This window comes from Equus przewalskii, chromosome 29, assembly GCF_037783145.1.
Source record: "Equus przewalskii isolate Varuska chromosome 29, EquPr2, whole genome shotgun sequence".
Classification (NCBI taxonomy): domain Eukaryota; kingdom Metazoa; phylum Chordata; class Mammalia; order Perissodactyla; family Equidae; genus Equus; species Equus przewalskii.
In genome coordinates this window covers 39,966,902-39,985,776 of record NC_091859.1, presented here as the reverse complement: position 1 = coordinate 39,985,776, position 18,875 = coordinate 39,966,902, and the positions used below count along the sequence as shown (strand labels likewise).

General features: G+C 44.8%; 1 protein-coding gene across 7 annotated transcripts in view; it reads left to right on the top strand.

The window, feature by feature from the left end:
• Positions 1-18,875, top strand: part of PACSIN2 (protein kinase C and casein kinase substrate in neurons 2) — a 136,649-nt gene that overhangs the window by 38,900 nt on the left and 78,874 nt on the right. For 2 of the 7 annotated variants that reach the window (XM_070599692.1, XM_070599687.1), the window contains exon 1: positions 3,100-3,289. The exons of the other annotated variants lie outside the window; for them this stretch is intronic. The gene's annotated coding sequence lies outside the window, so the exon portion shown is untranslated. Of the gene's footprint in view, positions 1-3,099; positions 3,290-18,875 lie in introns of those variants that run through there. 7 annotated transcript variants of the gene reach the window in all.

Genomic DNA, 18,875 nt, shown 5'->3' with positions numbered 1-18,875 from the left:
ATCAGGAGCTCGCTCATTCCTTTTAAGTGACAAGTAGTTTTCTACGGTGTGTCAATGGCACACACAGTTTGTGATGTCCTGTATGGAGAACTGTGTCAGAGGAATAGGGGCTCTGCAGGAGTGTGTGCATGGTTTGTTTATAGTTCTTCCTTCCCCAGCTTTCCTCAGCATTTGAGGAAGGCTGAGAGAGCAAGTAGACTGGAGATGGGGAGTCACCTTTTCATTCAAAGCCAGGAGTCCTGCTAGTCTTTGAATAGTTTGGCTTTTCAGAACAACTCCATTCTGGTTACCCCCAGCTTGCGGCATCCGATACACTCTTGATACAGCTGTCCCCCTTATCCGCAGGGGGTACGTTCCAAGAGCTTCAGTGGATGCCTGAAATCGTGGATAGTACTGAACCCTATATATCCTTTGTTTTTTCCTCCACATACATACTTATGATAAAGTTTAATTTACAGGCACAGTAAGAGATTAACAACCATAACTAATAATAAAATAGAACGATTATAACTAATAAAAGTTACATGATTGTAGTTGCTCTCAAAATATCTTATTGTACTGTACTCACCCTTCTTGTGATGATGTCAGATGATACAGTGCCTCTGTGATGAGATGAAGTGAGATGAATGACGTAGACGTTGTGTGGTAGCATTATTTTTGGACCACGGTTGATGGTGGGTAACTGAAACCAGGGATAAGTGGAAACTACTGGATTCGCCTTTGTGGACATGGGGAGATGGGCATTCTTAATGGAATAAGGTCTTGTGACTGGAGGGGCTCTTCTTGGGTTTTTGCATGATGTCTGCTATCCCTGCTGATGGTGGACCACCTGGCTCCGTGTTTAGGGACTGCTAAGTTCAGGGACATGAGAACCGTGGAGCCTGTCTAATTTGGGGCTGCCAGGTACCCACACTGCTCACCCCAGCACCGGCCTCTGAGTTGTCTTGCTTTTGCCTTACGCCGTCCTGGCTCAGCTCTTAGGGAGAACTGAAGCACGGAACTGCAATTTGCACTATTCTGTTAACAACCTGACTACTCTGTGCCTGTCTCTTTAAGAATCACCTTGTAAGAGGCGGTGGTTGTTTAGGGATGGGGGAAGGGTTGGGTGGAGAGAGGGGTGATAGCTAAAGAGTATGGGGTTTCTTTTTGAGGTGTTGAAAATGTCTCCAAATTGACTGTGATTATGCTAAAAACCATTGATTTGTACCCTTTAAATGGTTGAATTATATGGTATGTAAATTTTATCTCAATAAAGCTTTTTTTTTAGAAAGATTTTATTTTTTTCCTTTTTCTCCCCAAAGCCCCCCAGTACATAGTTGTGTATTTTTCGTTGTGGGTCCTTCTAGTTGTGGCATGTGGGACGCTGCCTCAGCGTGGTTTGATGAGCAGTGCCATGCCCGCGCCCAGGATTCGAACCAATGAAACACTGGGCCACCTGCAGCGGAGCACGCGAACTTAACCACTCGGCCACGGGGCCAGCCCCACAATAAAGCTTTTTCTTAAAAAAAAAAAAAAAACTTGGACAAAACAAGAGGAATGGGAAAAAAAATCACATTGTAGAAATTTTCTTCTTTCCCATATGATACCCTAATTGTCCTCAAATGGGAGGCATTACAGTGTAGTAGAAAGAGGATGGGCTTTGAAAGTATCAGGTGGACCTGGGTTTGAATCCCATCCTGCTATTATTAGCTGGGTGGCCTTGGACAAGTTGCTTAACTTCTCTGGTGGTTTCCCCTCCATAAAATGGGCCTAGTAGTACCTTTCTTGGGAAGTCTTTTAAAAGAGCTCAGTGAAGGCAGCCATTGTCACCGTGTGACCGAGGTATAACAAAGGTGTCAGATAGCAGAGGCAGCCTGGTCAGACACTGTCCTGATGTCTTTGAGTCATGCTGGGTTAATGACTATTCACTCGAGTCCCCCTGCTGATGTGCACGTCCTCAGCTGTTGGCCGAGGACTGAGTAATGGATGGCGCTGGTATTCTTTAGCTAACTTGCTGGACTCTGTTCCTTAATTTTTTCTGCCTTAATCCACATGGTTTGAGTAGGTCGATGGCAAGTTCTTGTGTTCCCTCCTTTGGGAAACCTTCCTTGACCCTGCTTCCCACCTGTGTCGTTGCTCCCTCAGCCCTTGGGGCGCATTGGTTCTAGCATTCATCAGCTCATGCCATTTTTATTTATTTATGCTTCTGCCCCGCCTGTACACTGTGAACGGTCCAGGGCAGGGACCTTGGCTTTTCAACCACTGGGGCCCTGAGGCCCTAAGCATTGTGGCTGACACTAATGTTTGTTGAATGAATGCCCAATGGTTTCATATCTGGTGGCAGAAACCAAATTGGAACTGGAAATACCAGTTTAGGCAGCTCATGCTAGAGGTTAGCAGGTGGGTTTACCTGGAGCAATGTTTCTGTCCCAGCACCACCTCAGGGGGCTGCACCTCAGCCCCAGGACGGGAGAACTGCCTGAGCCAGTCTTACCCTCTGCCAAAGGGACAGGAGAGCTTGTATCTTGCCAGGAATCCACCGGTGAGGTGTGGCCAAAGTTATGAGGAGGGAGAGAGTGCCCTGGGCGCACTGGAAAGCTGTTCTCATTACTTCATAGTCCCATTGCTTATCTGCAGTCTTAATTTAGTTCAAATAAAATTTTTATTAAGCAGCTGCTGTATCTAAGACCCAGTTCTGGTCCTTCAGGGAAGCCAAGATGGAGAGGCAGTGTGGTGGAGTGGTTAACAGTTGGACTCCAGAGGCTGACTGCCTGGGTTCAAATCCTGGCTTCCCCACTTACCAGCTCTGTGACACTGGGCACGGAACAGGACCTCTCTGTACCTCAGTTATCGCACCTGGAAAATGGAGGAGGGAACAATACTCAGCCCTCGGAGGATTATTTTCATGATTCACCATAAATAAAGTAAGCACTATATAAATGTTGATTGAGCAGCCTGAGTTTGTTGGATTAAAAATAAAATAAACACTTTTGTTCTCAGACCTCATCTCTGATTTTCCATGGAATACTGAGATTTCACTTTCTGAAAAGAAAGCTCTTCTGTGATGGGCCCAGCAGGCCCAGAGAGGGAGAGGCTGGCCCAGCCCTGTGCCTGTAGGGTGAACGCAGCAGTGTAGGGGAATGGCCTTGTCTCGGCTGTGAGGAGTCTGCAGCCAACAGGAAATGATGAAACGTGCTGGGAGAATTCGGCTGGGAGCTGGAGGTCGGACAGACCAGCAGGGTGGGCAGGAGGCAGGGACTGAAGCTGATCTGCAGAGTTAGGCGGGTGAAGCCGGCGTTGACAGAAAAGCGTGAGTGTGCTGTTTAAAGTGTACATTTCCTTTAAGGTAGACCTTTGTGAAAGAAGAATTTTCATTGATTTTTTTTCTCCTGAGTGATTGGTTTAACAGAAATCTCACCATTTAAGCACACCTAGTTTTAGAGCTTCTTGATAAAAATGTTGAGCCAGTTCAGTATTAACAATTTGGAGTGTTTTATTCAAAATGCTTTGAAAAAATGTCAGAGTAAATGTTTAATTTTCTTGGTGAATAGATATTGGCCTAAACAAATGAAGGATTGTGGTTTATAATTTTTACTCTGGTTTTAAAACATATGTGCGTGCTTCATTTCAAAATAGATGGGATAAATTAGAAACTTTGGCATGTTTTAGACTAGCTTAGATACTTCTAGCTGTATTTTTTTCTTACTGGGTAAATGAGTTACTTGAGTTAACTGTTAATAGAGGGTTGTTTTTTCCCCCTACTGTCAGGCATTATGTCTGTTACATGCTGCCATTTCCTTTCTTAACAGCCAAATCTAATCTACAAACACGTAAATGGAACCTGTGAGAGCAAACGAACAAATCAGCTTTTCCAGTTAACTGTAATTGCTGTTTCATGCGTGACTACTCCAGACTCCCAGAATTAGCCTGCACTTTCTCCACTCCCCCTCCGTCTCCCTCCTCAGTCGCTTCTTTCTTATTTCTCTTCTCAGCTGGACCCTGTGCCCTCGTCCCCTCTGACTGCTGCCACTAGACAGACACTTTGTTTTTATTTTTATTAGAAAGCAAAATGTAAAAATTTTATTGTTTCAATAATTGAGCAGCTCACATACATATTTAATTGTTTCTTATCTTGGAAGTCATATTCTAGAATTGAATAATTATGGCCCCTTTCCCTCCCCTTTATTTATGCAGCACTGTAATTCAAATTAGAAGATTTTGTTTTTTTATCCTGGTTCTTGAATGCTGCATCACTTCATGAACATGTTTACTGGATCGCCTGTTGCCGTGAGCGTTAGAAAGGCAGCGTCCTCCTTCTGTTCTCCAGAACGTGCCATGCTGGGGCAGTGTGTGCCACAAAGAGAAGCAGATTTTCTTGTTAGGTGCTTACCTAGTGTAATTTATGTATTTCTAACACTTTTAGGGTTGCATATTTCTTATTTTCTAGAAATCCCCCCAGTATAGAATCTTTCTCTCAAATCTGAATCAGGTCCATCAGTTTTGCCCTCGCTCTTGTAATTCTGAATATCTCCTCCAATCCCTTCCTTCTTCATAATAGCGTAGGATATCTTACTGAATTCTGAGTGAACTTTAAATGCTTTTATTATTTATGAAAATAATAAAGAGGTATCATAACTTCAGACCACAGCGTGTCCTGTAGGTCTGAGATCTATGCCAGTAGCAAAAAGAAGCCTCCCCCCCTTTCTTTTTACACGTTGTTCGTCCTCTGATTGTTTCTTCCAGCCACGTAATTTTATTACGCGTTTGGTGGCATAATTAAAAAGGTGGGGACATGATATTTAGAGTTAATGGCTCTTGGAGTCCATATAGTCAGGCCCCTTCATTTTTTTTAACAAAGGAATTGAGACCAAGAGGCGAAGTGCTTTGTTGACTTGTCCAAGGTCGCAGGGCTTGTCCGTAGCTCAGTGAGACTAGAACCCAGGTCTCCTGACTTCTGGGTCATTGGCCTTTCCTTTATCTGCTTTTTCCCCATATTATCTCAAGATTAATAGGACTTGGCTAAGAATGGCTTTTTTCTTCTGATGAGTCCATTTTCATTTGCTTTATTCTCAAATACTCAGCTTTTATTCAATAATTTCCCTATCTGAGTACCGTTCGCATAGGTGTATGATGAATTGCGTCAAGCACAAAGAACACTGATATTTCTTCCTCTGGGAGAGGTTTTTCGTTAAGTACAAAATGTTCTCTATTGTATACAGTTTTTCTTGCTTCTCCCCTAAACTAGGTCTTACTCAATTATTATTATAAGTGAACCTCATTCTGTGAGTATCTGCTAGGTGAGAAATCTAAACTTAATAAAATCACAACTAATAAAGCAGACAAAAGTACCTGATTCTTTTTTGAGAGAATTCTTCAGGATGTGAGAGGAAAACCCTGAACTCTGTGGGAGCATTTTGGCCCCTCTGAGGGAACACTGACAATTTCAAGTTTGGACTGACCGGGTTTTGGAACATGATAGACTTTAAAACAAGACATTATAATGTAAATACAGGGGATACTGATTTAATTTATAAAAATAGAATTTACCCACAACTCAAACATAGTTTCTCCTAAAAATTGGATTTGAATCCTGAGATTCAAGTATGGGAATTAGATGCAATAGAGGCATGCTGAGAGCAGTGGGTGACTGTCCTTAGAGCGTGAGGTGGCTCCCACTCTCCAAGTCACCTTAAAATGACTTGAAAAAGTTCATAGAATAGGACTTATTTTTATTTTCTAAAGTATTTATATGCCTTAAAGAACTTCTGAAACAAATACACTATAAGAAAACAGGGATTTTCATAAATATTTTAATTATACTTACAATTGTGGTCAGTAACTTTATTCCTATTTTAATTTATAAAGCCTGAGAATGAAGTAGGATGCAGGAGCAATGTTTTGTTGTTGTTGTTGTTGTTGTTTTAAAGATTTTACTTTTTTCCTTCTTTCTCCCCAAAGCCCCCTGGTACACAGTTGTATATTCTTCGTTGTGGGTCCTTCTAGTTGTGGCATGTGGGACGCCGCCTCAGCATGGCTCAATGAGCAGTGCCATGTCCGCGCCCAGGATTCGAACTGATGAAACACTGGGTCGCCTGCAGCAGAGCACTCGAACTTAACCACTCGGCCACGGGGCTGGCCCCCAGGAGCAATGTTTTTATGCAATAGATCAGAACTGTGCCTTCTCTCCTGGTGTCCTAGGAGGCACTTTTTGTTATTATCCTTGAAGGAGCTGCTGCTTTCACTTGGTGAGCCAGATGACTACATGTGGGGCTAAAGCAAGGCTGAAGAGGGGCCAGCCCGGTGGCGCACCAAGACTTGGTGCTGTTTGGTGTTGTCTTGGCCTTCCTCATTTCCAGCTCTGCTCAGGGCTTCTCTCCAGGACAGCTGCTAGTGGAGGCCTTTGAACCTCCTCTAAGGCTTTGAAGAAACTTCTCCCAGTATCCCAGGTAGATCCTCAGCTCTAGAGCCAGGTAAAGAGGAGTGTGTGTGTGAGGATGAGGGAGTAGTAACAATAGAAAACATGGGCCGTTAATTTGAACGAACGAATGAATGAATGAATGAATGAGTTTCAGTGGTCCCTTCTCTGTAGAGATTGCTTTTGAAGGCACTGTAGTCATGTTTCGTCAGGCTGGTCTAACTGCATTGGCACCTCCTAGTTCTACCTTGATACCAAGAGACAGACTGGGTGTGTGTTAACATCTCCTCCAGCCCTGGGAATTGGGCCGAATGTTTTTTCTCATTCTCCTCTGTCGTATGTGAATCACAAGACATGAATCTTTATGTGGATTCACAAAGCATATTGTTCTACTTTTGGGTAACTTAAAGAATCTAACAGGAAGTATCCTGAATTTGAAATGTGTGCCTATGGCTATCACAATAGTACAGGATTTAAATTTTCTTTTTGTTAACATGAAGCATGTGTTATGAATTTCATACTCAGTCTTGTTTCCCGTCAGACTTTGTTCCGCAGTGGGGTACTTGAGGGAGATCAGGGCAGAATGATTTTGCTGGAAAATGCTTACTTGACAAGATGTTGATGTAATTAACAGGCCAAAACGTTGAACTTCACAATTCGATGGTTCTCAAGTTCCTAACACATGTCAATAGTGCCAGTTTAGCAAAATAAATGAAGCACAGGGCAATTTGGGGACAGTGAAGTGATCCCTTTATGGTTCTTTTCTGGTATGAACTGACACAGAAAGAAAAAATAGCACAGAGCACAGTAGACTGATGATCAAATATCTGTTGGCTTGGAAAGCAGAAACATTTGGTTAATTTACCATCTCTGAGGGTGTTCAGCTCAGCTTAGTCAGATCTGATCTTTACTCTGCAGGAAGAATGTTATTAAAGCAAGACCATGTGGCCATCATGACCATTTCTGGAGGAGAAATCTTTGCATATTTAGCGTTGAACTCTAAGCCATTAAATTTGTTCTTAGGCATGCCTAGCAGACTGCTAAGGTTGAAGAGTTTGAATTTGGGATGGTAGAAGTTGTCATAGTGATGAAAAATCATGGTGTGAGGCTTATGTAAACTGCAGTTGTCCTGGCACCTGACTGCTTTCATTGATGGCCGTGCAGGCACCTGAGTGAGCTCTGTGCTTGTTTCCAGCCACCCACCAGGTCACTACCTGGAGGAACAGTCCATCTGGATGCTGGCTGGATCATGTGATTCATTCACTTGCATGCATGCGTTCATACATTCGGTTTACCCACTTGACAGTCCTTTTCCACTCAGTTTGCATCAGGCACTGTGCTAGGCCCTGGGATCCATAGATGGTTGAGATTGAGTTCTCGCCCCTGAGCTCGTGGTTCAGTGGGGTAGGAGACTTTTTTCTTTTTTTTTAAAGATTTTATTTTTTTCCTTTTTCTCCCCAAAGCTCCCCAGTACATGGTTGTATATTCTTTGTTGTGGGTCCTTTCAGTTGTGGCATGTGGGACGCTGCCTCAGCGTGGTTTGTTGAGCAGTGCCATGTCCGCGCCCAGGACTCGAACCAACGAAACACTGGGCCGCCTGCAGCGGAGCACGCAAACCTAACCACTCGGCCACGGGGCCAGCCCCTCAGTGGGGTAGGAGACTTCTTAATGCCTGGTTGGTGAGTCTTCTTACAGAGCTCTAGGGACCTTATTCTGCTCTGAAGAATGGAGGAGGTTGAGGAATACAGGCTGGTGGTGTATTTTGGAGAAAGGGGTTTGCCAGGCAGACGAGAGGCAGAGACAACCATCTATGGAGGCGAGGAGGTCAGAAAGAACATGCCGTCTCTGGGAGTTCGATGTGGCTGGACTGCGGCGTCTATGTAGATGTGCTTCAGGCACCCCATGCTTCTCGGGCCCAAACCAGCTATGTCCATCCTAACCCAGTTCTTTTTTCTGAATTTTCTATTTCCCTTTGTGGCATTACCACCTACCTTACCTCCAAAATTAGGAACTTTTCATCTCTGTTCCCTCACTGCCCCCCATTCCCTGGCGTGATCGGTCACTGTGTCCTATCTGTTTATCCTCTTGAATATTACTCCCCTTTCCTGGTCTCCTAACCATTTCTCTTTCTCCATTCTCTAACCTCTAGAGCTGCACCGTCCGATATAGTAGCCACTAACCACGTGTGGCTATTTACATTAAAATCAATTAAAAGAAATAAATAGTCATTTCCTCAGTTGCACTAGGTGCATTTCGAGTGTTCAGTAGCTTTGGGCAAGATATTTAACCTCTATGAGTCTTAGTTTCTGCCTCTACAATGAAGATTTTAATGGTATTTCCCTCATTTTAATGAAACCAAATGCATAGAGCCCCCAGCATCATGTTAAATAGATAGCTCTTAAATCGTGGCTGAGAGCTATCATTCTAGATAGACATCATTCCAGTGTCCATCAACCTTGCTAAAACTGTATCATCTACAAATAATGGTATTTTGTTTCTTCTTTTCTAATTCTTGTATCTTTTACTTATTTTTCCTATGGCATTGGCTAGTCCTCCAGTACAATTTGAATAGAAATGGTACTGTCTAAGTGCAGCCTTTTCTTGTTCCTTTGCCTTCGATTTGCTACAGTTCTTCTGGTGAGATTTTCTTTTTTGCTTTCTTTTGAGTTCCATTGTGCCCTGCCTCTCTCCATTACATTTTTTTTCTCGTACCTTTATATTTATTTATTTTTTAAACAACAGAAATTTGTTTTCTCACAGTTCCAGGGTCTAGACATCCAAGATGAAGACGTCGTCCAGTTTGCTTCCTGCTGTGGCCTCTTCCCGGCTTGCGGACAGCTGCCTTCTTGCTGGGTCCTCACATGGCCTCTCCTCTGTGCGCATCCATCCTGGGTGTCTCTTTGTGCATCCAAACTTCCTCCTCCTATAGGGACAAAAGTCATGCTGGATTAGGGCATCCTTTAGTGACCTCATCTTACCGCAATTACCTCTTTAAAGGCGCTATCTCCAGATACAGTCACATTATGAAGTATTGGAGGTTAGGGTTTCAACATAGGAATTTAGGGGGACGCAATTCAGTCCATAAGAGCTTATACAAGTCTTCCCGTCTCAAGACCATATAAATATTTATGTTTTTCTTGAAGTTTATGATATCAAATTTTATGTTTAAATGGCATTTGGACTTTGTTTTGATATGCGGCATGATTTTTATTGACAAATGTACAAAGAAAGGTGCGTAGATAGTATAAATAAAGAATAATAGTAAAACAAATACCCATATTCTCACCACCCAGCTTCAGAACATTGTAATTCCTCTGTGTATCTCAACCCTCTGATATTCCCAGGCTTTCATTAGAGATTTCCACGTGCATATGTACGTATTTCTAAACAATGCTATTACATTTGTTTCCTCTCTTTTAGTTTAGAAGTTAAATTCTCTGTCTAGTCCTTTTGTGGTTATGCTAGATATTTTAATACACTTAACAAAATCTAAAGTAATGTCTTTAACTTTCCTCTTGACTAATGGAAGGATTTGAACTCCATACTCCCTCCCAATTTGTCCAATATTTCTTTTCTGAAAAAAATTTTTTTTTTTTTTTAGGAAGATTCGCCCTGAGCTAACATCTGCTGCCAGTCCTCCTCTTTTTTGCTGAGGAAGACTGGCCCTGAGTTAACATCCATGTTCATCTTCCTCTACTTTATATGTGGGACACCTGCCACAGTGTGGCTTAACAAGCAGTGCCACGTCCGCACCTGGGATCCAAACTGGCAAACTCTGGGCCGCTGAAGCGGAATGTACAAACTTAACCACTGTGCCACTGGGCTGGCCCCTCTTTTCTGAATTTTTTAATCCTGAAAATTAGATACGATGTTTCATATGGTCAATGCTACTTAGATTTATCCATGTATTTGCCATTGTATTTACTTACCATTCTTTTTTGTGCTTCAAGTGTTTCATCTGAGATAATTTCTTTTTGCCTGCAGTATGTCATTTAGAATTTCCCTTTCTGTGAGGGTTTTTGAGTAGTTACTTTATCTGTGTAAAAATGTCTAGTTCTTAAAAACTAGTTTTGCTGGGTGTGGCATTCTTAGTTGGCAGTTATTGTTGCTCAGCATGTGGACTGTATTATTCCAGTGTCTTCTGCTGTTAGTGCAATTGTTGTTCTTTGTGATCTTTTCTCTCTGGCTACTTTTATGATATTTTCTGTACTTTTGAGTTTCTACAGTTTTATTTTAATTTGTAGTGGTGTGGCTTTCTCTCTCTTTCTTTTTAAAGTCTTGCTTGATTTCATTGGGCTTCCTGATCTGTGATTTAGTGTCTTCCAGCATTCTGAAAAATTATCTTGAAATATTGCCTCTTCCCCATTGTTTTTTGATGAGAAAGATTGTCCTTGGGCTAACATCTGTTGCCAATCTCCCTCTTTTTGCTTGAGGAAGATCATTGCTGAGCTAACGTCCGTGCCAGTCTTCCTCTACTTTGTATGTAGGACACAGCCACAGCATGGTTTGACGAGCAGTAGGTAGATCCATGGTTGGGATCCAAACTTGCAAACCCTAGGCCGCCGACGCGGAGCATGCGAACTTAACCGCTGTACCACTGGGCTGGCCCCACTTCTTGCCCATTCTTAATCTTATCTCCTTCTGGAGCTTCATTAGATGTAAGTTAGACTGTACTATTTCTTCCAAGTCTATTAAACTTTCTTTTTTATTTCTCTTGGTCTCTCTTTGTTACCTCAGAGAGAAAGCTGACTTTTAATTTATATTCTAGGGTTCCTTTTTTAAATTTACCTTTTTAGTGTCTTTAGATTCTTTTCTTATATTTTAGAATAAAGTGATGCAGTTATATTTTATTCAGCTTTTAAAGTTTTTCAGTAGGAGAGTCATTAAGGTAACTGGTTTGCCTTGCTGCTGAAAACGGAAGTCTATTTTATCATAGTGTGTTTGTGTGTGTGTGTGTCAGAGCCTAGCACATTCCTTGACTCATTCATTCCAGATGTGTTTATTGCACATTGTTATGCATCAATGCTAGGGATATAGGGGTGAACAAAACAAAGTCCTTGTTCTTCAGGAGCTTGTGTTCTTGTGAGTGGAGAGAGAAGGTATATAAATATATAATTTGGTGTGTGGGGCTGAGTGTTATTAAGAAAATAAAGCAGTTAGGGGCTGAAGTGTCAGAGGAATGGGGACGGGTTAGGGAAGGCTTTCTTAAGAAGAAGGTAATGTGTGAGCAGATAGGTGATGATGTGAGGCAGCAAAGCCTACAGACCCTGGAGGAAGGGTGTTCCTGGCAGAGGGGAAGCAGGTGCAAAGGTAGACCTAAGCCTGGCGCATTTGGAGACCCACAGGAAGGTCACCAAGCTGGAGGATTCAGGAGCGGGAATTGAAAGGACTGGAGCTGGAAGCTGGGGCCAGACCCCATAGGACCTTGTAGGTCAGAGTGGGGAATATAGCTAAGTGTGACAGGTAGCTGTTGGCAAGTTTTCAGTTTGGTGGCTTAAACAGGGTAGTTGAGGCAGAGGTGGTGTGAGGTAGCCACATTCTGGCTGTGTTTCAAGGTGGAGCTGATGGGACGTGGGGTATGAGGGAAGGAGAGGAGTCAGGGATGATGCTGGGGCATTTGTCCTGAGTAGCCTCGTGGATTTTGGAGCTCTTGACTGAAAGAGACTAGGGTAGGAGCCCATCTAGGGGATGATGGAGCAAGAGGCGGGTTTTGCAGCCCTGAGCCCTGCGTGTTTGCACATGGCCATGAAGGCACTGCGGGGTGTTTTGCAGGACGGGGCTGGAAGGTGTGTGGGCACTTGTACTGAGTGAATGTAAGTGATACGCAGGCCAGTTGTCCGTGACTTGAGGATAAGGGATATGGACTCCCTTACTGGAAATCTTGGATTTCATGTTTATGGACATTACGGAGGGTGCCTAGGTGCTGCTTTGTTTTCTTTTTGAATTTTCAAAAGTGACCCAACTAATATATTCTTAGGGCAGAAAAATCAAGAAAGACGGATACACAAAAAAACCCCCCCAAACCCCAGAACTCACATATTCCACCATCTAGAGAGGGTGAATACATGTTAACATTTATCAAGTGTTTGCTTAAACGTCTCCTCCTCAGGGAAGCTTTCGCTGACCACCATCCTGTCTGCAGAAGACCTGACACTCTCTGTCCCCCGCCTGGCTTCATGCTCTCCCCAGCCCTCAACGCCATCTGCCACTACATTGCTTACTGGCCTGTCTAATCCTCTGGCCCCCTGGAACGTCAGCAGGGACCTGCTCATTTTCCTTCATCCCTGTGCCCCACGCGCCTCGCCTGGGGCTCTGGCACATCGTAAGACTTCAGTTCACTTTGTTGAATCAAAGAATTCACTTTTTGGTACATAGCCTTCCAGACTCTTTTTCTGGGTAACCACCCACTCTTAAACACATATTTTTAACTGAGCTAAAGTGTTGGGCATTTTCAACCTAAGAATGCTGCCACGAAGCTGTGTGCCCTCACGGGCGTTGGTGTTGTTTTCAGTGTGTTGCCAGCCCCTTAGGGCAGCTCCTGAGCCTGCGCCTTGGTTGGAGCACCTCACACTCACTCTCGCTGGGCGGCAGACAGCGGCCTCTCCTTCCTCTTCTGCCTGCCCTCCCTCCCTGTCAGCCTAATCAGGTGTGACCTTGGCTTATCCTTCCTGCTGTACTGTGAGCGCCTGCACTGCAGGGCTGGCCTCATTGTTGACTGACTTCCACTCCCATCCCCCAGCTCTTAGCAAGGTTTCTGCACTCAGAAAGTAAATGTTTTTAGAATATTGGGGAAAATATATGTAACATGATAAAACCATCATTGACTTAATGTCATTTTACAGTCACACATCACTTAGACGAGGACTCATTCTGAGAAACGCATGATCAGGCGATTTTGTTGTGTGAACACCTTGGAGTGACTTAACAAATCTAGATGGTCTAGCCCGCCTCACACCTAGGCTGTGTGCTGCTAATCTTAGGGGACCACTGTCGTATGTGTGGTCCTCTATTGACCAAAACGTTGTTAAGTGGCACATGACTACTGAGTTTATTGGAATAAATTAAATATTTTATTGAAAATGTTTAAAAATGTGGGACACAGGCTATTTGTTGAGCCAGCTAAATTGACATACATTTTATTAAGGATAGGCTCTTTCTACCTGTGAGAGAGAGAGGAAGAGGAAGAGAGTGAGAATGTGTATGGGGAGGGAGGGAGTGTGTGAGCGTGTGTGCGTGTGTGCATGTGTGTTTGCACGTGTGTGTGGTATGTGAGTGAGTGTGTGCGTGCACATGGTGTGCTTGGCATTATAATTGAAGTTAAGGTAATAACCAAGGCATTTTCTTCAGGGCTTCTCAGATAATACTTATTACATATGGTAATTGGGCATTTTATCATAAATGGAAATGTGGTTAATTCTTCTCCTTTGTAATCTGGTAACTGGAAATTTTTATTAGGCAGGCAGCATCATGGAAAATATAGATAGGAGGCTTAGCAATGCAGGTTTTTGTTTTGTATTCCTGGAGTTTTCAGTGGCACAGGTGAGGAATGGGCGTGTAAGTCCTGCTTGCTGAAGTGACATCTGCCCTATGGAGCAGGTCGTGGCCAGAGAGACTGGAGGATTTGTACTAGGGAAGGCAGGTAAAGGCGGACATTTGCTGAGTGCCTAGTGTATGCAGGCACTCACATTTAATGTGTCACTAAGTTTCTCATAACTTCCCCATCAAGTGGGTCAGCCGTGTTTATCCCCATTTCACAGATAAGAAGAATGAGGCTTAGAAGTTAAAACTTGTGCCTATCACAGCTATGACAGCAAATTCAAACCCTATTCTCTTTCTCTCTCCCTGTTTAAGAGAAACTTTTGGGGGCTGGCCGGGTGGCACAGCAGTTAAGTGCATATGTTCCTCTTTGGTGGTCTAGGGTTCACCGGTTCGGATCCCGGGTGCGGACACGGCACTGCTTGACAAGCCATGCTGTGGTAGGCGTCCCACATATAAAGTAGAGGAACATGGGCGTGGATGTTAGCTCAGGGCCAGTCTTCCTCAGCAAAAAGAGGAGGATTGGCAGTAGTTAGCTCAGGGCTAATCTTCCTTAAAAAAAAAGGAAACTTTTGCTTTTAATTTTATGCTTGGTTTTAACCCATTAGTTTCAGATTGTTGCTTGATAAGTGTGTTCCCTGTTCATTTTTCCAAATTACTGGCTAGTCCTTCATGTTATGTGAACTTTTTAAAAAATGAAATCATAGTCAGGTTAGAACTCCGTTGTCAGTTTGTTACATCAGGTTCAAACTGGCCCCGTATCCTCCCCTAGAACAGAATCTTTGGCTCCAGCTTGTACATTTGAACAAAATGGAGTAGTGTCTTGAGAAGGTAGCACCATAGTTGAATGCATAGATACCTACAAAATACTTAAAAACCAAATCCTTTTGTGGTTTGCATGACTTTTTTTTTTTTAACTTAAAAGGCTCATATTCACAGCACTGCTTGAGAAGTCTTTGAGCAGTTCATTTCCTGGCAGAGCTCTGATGGATGTGATGTCTAGTCAGTGGTTTCCTATCCTTCTCGTGATGGGCTCTTAACAGGACGTGCTACTTTTTATTGCTAGTAGGGGGACAGAGCAGAAGTGACTCTTCCTGCAGCATAATAAGGGACTCAGGCTGGCAACCGAATGGTGTGCCCTTCGGCATCCTGCCTTTTGTAAATGATCTCTCCTCTCTCCTTAAAAGCTGTGGCTGCTTCCCAGGGCTTGCCCCCAGGACTTGTGTGACCTGCTCTGTCCTAGTGTATACCCCCTTGTCTTTGCCATGCAGGTTCCTCTACCTGGAACGCCTTTCTGTACTTCTCCAGCTAATGAATTCCGACTGGAACGTCAGCCCTGGGCACCCTTTCTGGACCCTCCGTGTGTTCCCATAGTGTTTTGTGCAGAATTCTCGCCTGGTACTCGGCGCTGTGTTGGATGAGGTTATTTTTGTCCATCAAGCCTGTGAGAAGGGGCATGCCTCCGTGACTGTGCCTGGCTTACTTGACGGCGGCTGACCCCTAGTCACCATCTCTGGCAGCTCCCAATTATCGAAGGCCCCCGTACTGGCACTGTCCCAGGTCCCAGACAGATGCCATTTGATTCTCACAGCCTCTAAGGCAGGTTGAATTCCATTTTCCAGATAATCAGTGTCAATTGCAGACCCCTGAAGTATTTTGCCTGAGGTGACTGGGCCTTTAGGGGTCATGCCTGCATGTCTTGCATAGATGCAGATTTCAGAGAAGTTCGACATTTATGCATCCAGGTGTGCCCTCTTCTTTGGTATTGTTCTCTCTTGCTGTCTCTAGTTTTCAGATGGGTGACTTTCGCCCCTTTGGCTGGGCCTGTAGCCCCTGTAGAGGATTAAGCAGGGCTCTGTGCTCAGTGAGACTTTGAGGGAGGGAAGAGCCTCGGAAAGTGTGGCTGCTCTGCACAGGAAAAGAAGTAGCAGGGAACTGCCCACAGAGGCCCTTTGTGTGACAGGAAGTCTTGCTTCTAGAAGGGGCTGCCTCAAAGTGGAGGGGTTGAAAGAAGCTGAAGTGGTTGACCTGAGGCCACTCTGACTCATGCGCGCTGTTAATAATGCCCTTTGTCGATTCTTGGGAACCTGCTTTAGCAGACTCGGAGGGCGGCCTCATGACCGCCCGCTCTCGGTGGTCAGCATTCCTCTCGCCCTCTTTCCCTATCACGTCTGCCCTTGTTGAATACCCCCATTTTCTTGCCTGAACAAAGGACATCCTCCTGACCCATTCTATATTTTTTCCTTCTCCTTTGGCCAGAAGAATCTTTCTGTCTCATCTGGGCCTATGTGACTTTTCTTTTTTAGGGTTTAAATATATCTCTTAAGTTGGAAAACTTGCAGCTCAAGGAAGAAGTATCCCACTGAGCAAGTGCTTCTGATTGAGAGAAGGAATCTTCGGGAAGTGTTTGATGTAGCTTGATAGCTGACTGTGACGGTGCTCCTCAAAGGTGGGCACGTGAGGCCTGGAGCTGCACAGAGAATTTCAGGGAATAAAGATGAAACGAAGGGGCCTGAATCGACAGCCCGCTTCCCTGCATTCATACCCATCTCTTGTACCTGTGGCCATCTGTCGCTTGATAGGTCCTGTGTCAGGATGTGGGACACCCTGAAGTGAGTAGGGCGGTCGTGGTGGGGATGAGCTGATGCCTCCTTCTGTGCTCTCCATTCCCGACACCAGCTGGACGCGAGAGAGGAGCTGCACACTTCCAGGAGGGTGTGTGCGTGTGCGTAATGCCGCTTGTGTGGAGGATTCTAAGATGGAGTAACACCGCTGCAGGCAGCTCTGCGTGTTCTGGCGTAACTGGGACTCCTTGCTGGGTTGATACAGTGGCAAATCAACAAGCGCTTGTTCTTCAGAGCCGTAAAATGAGTCTTTGTGCAATGTGACTGCCTGGCCGTCAGTGTAGAATGCTTTCATTTGTGGGGCAGCAGAAGCCACATCTGTTGAATGGGTTTAATTGTGGTTAATAGATGCTTCCTTGAGATTTTGGTGACCTTAGGTCATAACCCTTTTCCATATTTAGAATGGTAGAAAATCAGAGCTGCAAAGACCCGTGGAGAAGGGGAAACTGAGTGTCAGGAGGGTGTGAGTGGGACAGATCTGCCACTGACTCTAGCCCGCTCCCTATTTGTGTGATGAAAGCTGGGGCGAGGTACTCAAAGGTGGCTTGGCCTTTGTTGGCCCACATGTGAAACGGGGCCTACTGCAGACTTGCTGTGAACGTTAGGGTGACGTGTAGAATGTCCTAGAGCACGGTAGGCATGTAGTGTGTTACTGCTCTCACGAGTCAGAAGCCAGGAGGGACTGTAATATGTGCTTAGCTTTGGCACAGGGGGTCCCCTGCCCTTGCAAGTCCTTGGGCTTTATTATCGTCCTCCATTCTTCACCCTTAGACTGTGGCAGAATTTGGGCACTTGTACTTTTGGAGGCCCCACCCTAGATTATATTAGATATATTACATTGTGTACACACTCAATTTAAACAATTTTTTTTTTTTAAAGATTTGTTTTTCCTTTTTCTCCCCAAAGCCCCCCGGTACATAGTTATGTATCTTTAGTTGTGGGTCCTTCTAGTTGTGGCATGTGGGACACCGCCTCAGCATGGCCTGACGAGCGGTGCCATGTCCGCGCCCAGGATCCAAACGAGGGGAACCCTGGGCTGCCAAAGCGGAGTGTGCGAACTTAACTACTCGGCCACGGGGGTGGCCCCTAAACAATTTTTTTTTAAAGATTGGCACCTGAGCTAACATCTGTTGCCAATCTTTTCCTCTTCTTCTTCTTCTTCTTCTTCTCCTCCTCCTCCTCAAAGCCCCCCAGCACATAGTTGTATATTCTAGTTGTAATTCCTTCTGGTTGTGCTGTGTGGGATGCCTCCTCAGCATGGCCTCATGAGTGGTCTGTGTCTGCGCCCAGGATCCGAACCCATGAACTTTAACCACTCAGCCACGGGGCTGACCCCTAAACATTTTCTTTTATATTGTAAAACTAATTGGAAGGAGTTTTATAATTTTGCTTTTGAAATGATTTGGCCAGGAGAAATTAATTCTTCCTCTTCTCTTTCATTTGTTCTTTGGGACGAGCATGTGTGAAGGCACGGAGGCAAGAGGAACGTGGTGCTTGTGTGGAGCTAACTGCAGGTCGTTAACTGCGGTGGAGTGAATGCAGGAACTGGGAACATGATGTGAATGTGAGGCTGGAGGGGGCAGTGGTTAGAGCTGGGAGGCCTTGCAGGCCATGGTAGGATGTCTTGGAGGGATTTCAAGTAGAAGCATAGCATGATCTTCCAAAAGACACACTGACCACCATGGTAGCATCATGGGGAATGAAAGGAAGGGGCACCAGACGGGTGCCTGGGGACTAGTTAGGCCATTAGTGATCTGGGCAAAAGATGATGATAGCCTTAATAAAGGCTGCCATTGTTGGGATGGATGAAGCAGAAGGATTCAGGAGATGTTGAAGAACTAGTGTTGTCAGGTCTTGAAAACTGATTAAATGTGATAGGGTTGGTGGGGGATGGGGAGTGGGAAGAAAAGGAGTTTCTGGCTTGAGCCGCTAGGTGAATGTTGGGACCATGTCCTGATGTAGGAAACCCAAGGGCAAGAGTGGGCTCAGGGAAAGTAGGAAATGCTTTGCAGGGACTATGTGATGGCCCAGTGGAGGTGTCCAGTGGGCTGTCGGATGTATGGGTCTGAAGTTTTGGGCTAGAGATGCAGATCGGTGGTCATGGTTAAAGGTGGCTTGATGTGTGGGAACAGAAGAGCTTGCTTAGATAGAGTGTGCAGTGGGAGAGCAGGGCCTGGGACAAAACCCTGAGGAACTCCAACATCCAAAGCCTGGGCAGAGAGGAGGGAGAAAACCCAGCAGAGGCAGTGTTGAGGATGCCAGGGGTGTAACTGTAGGAGCAGAGAGTGCGGGAGGGGCCGTGGGAGGATATGAAACTGCTG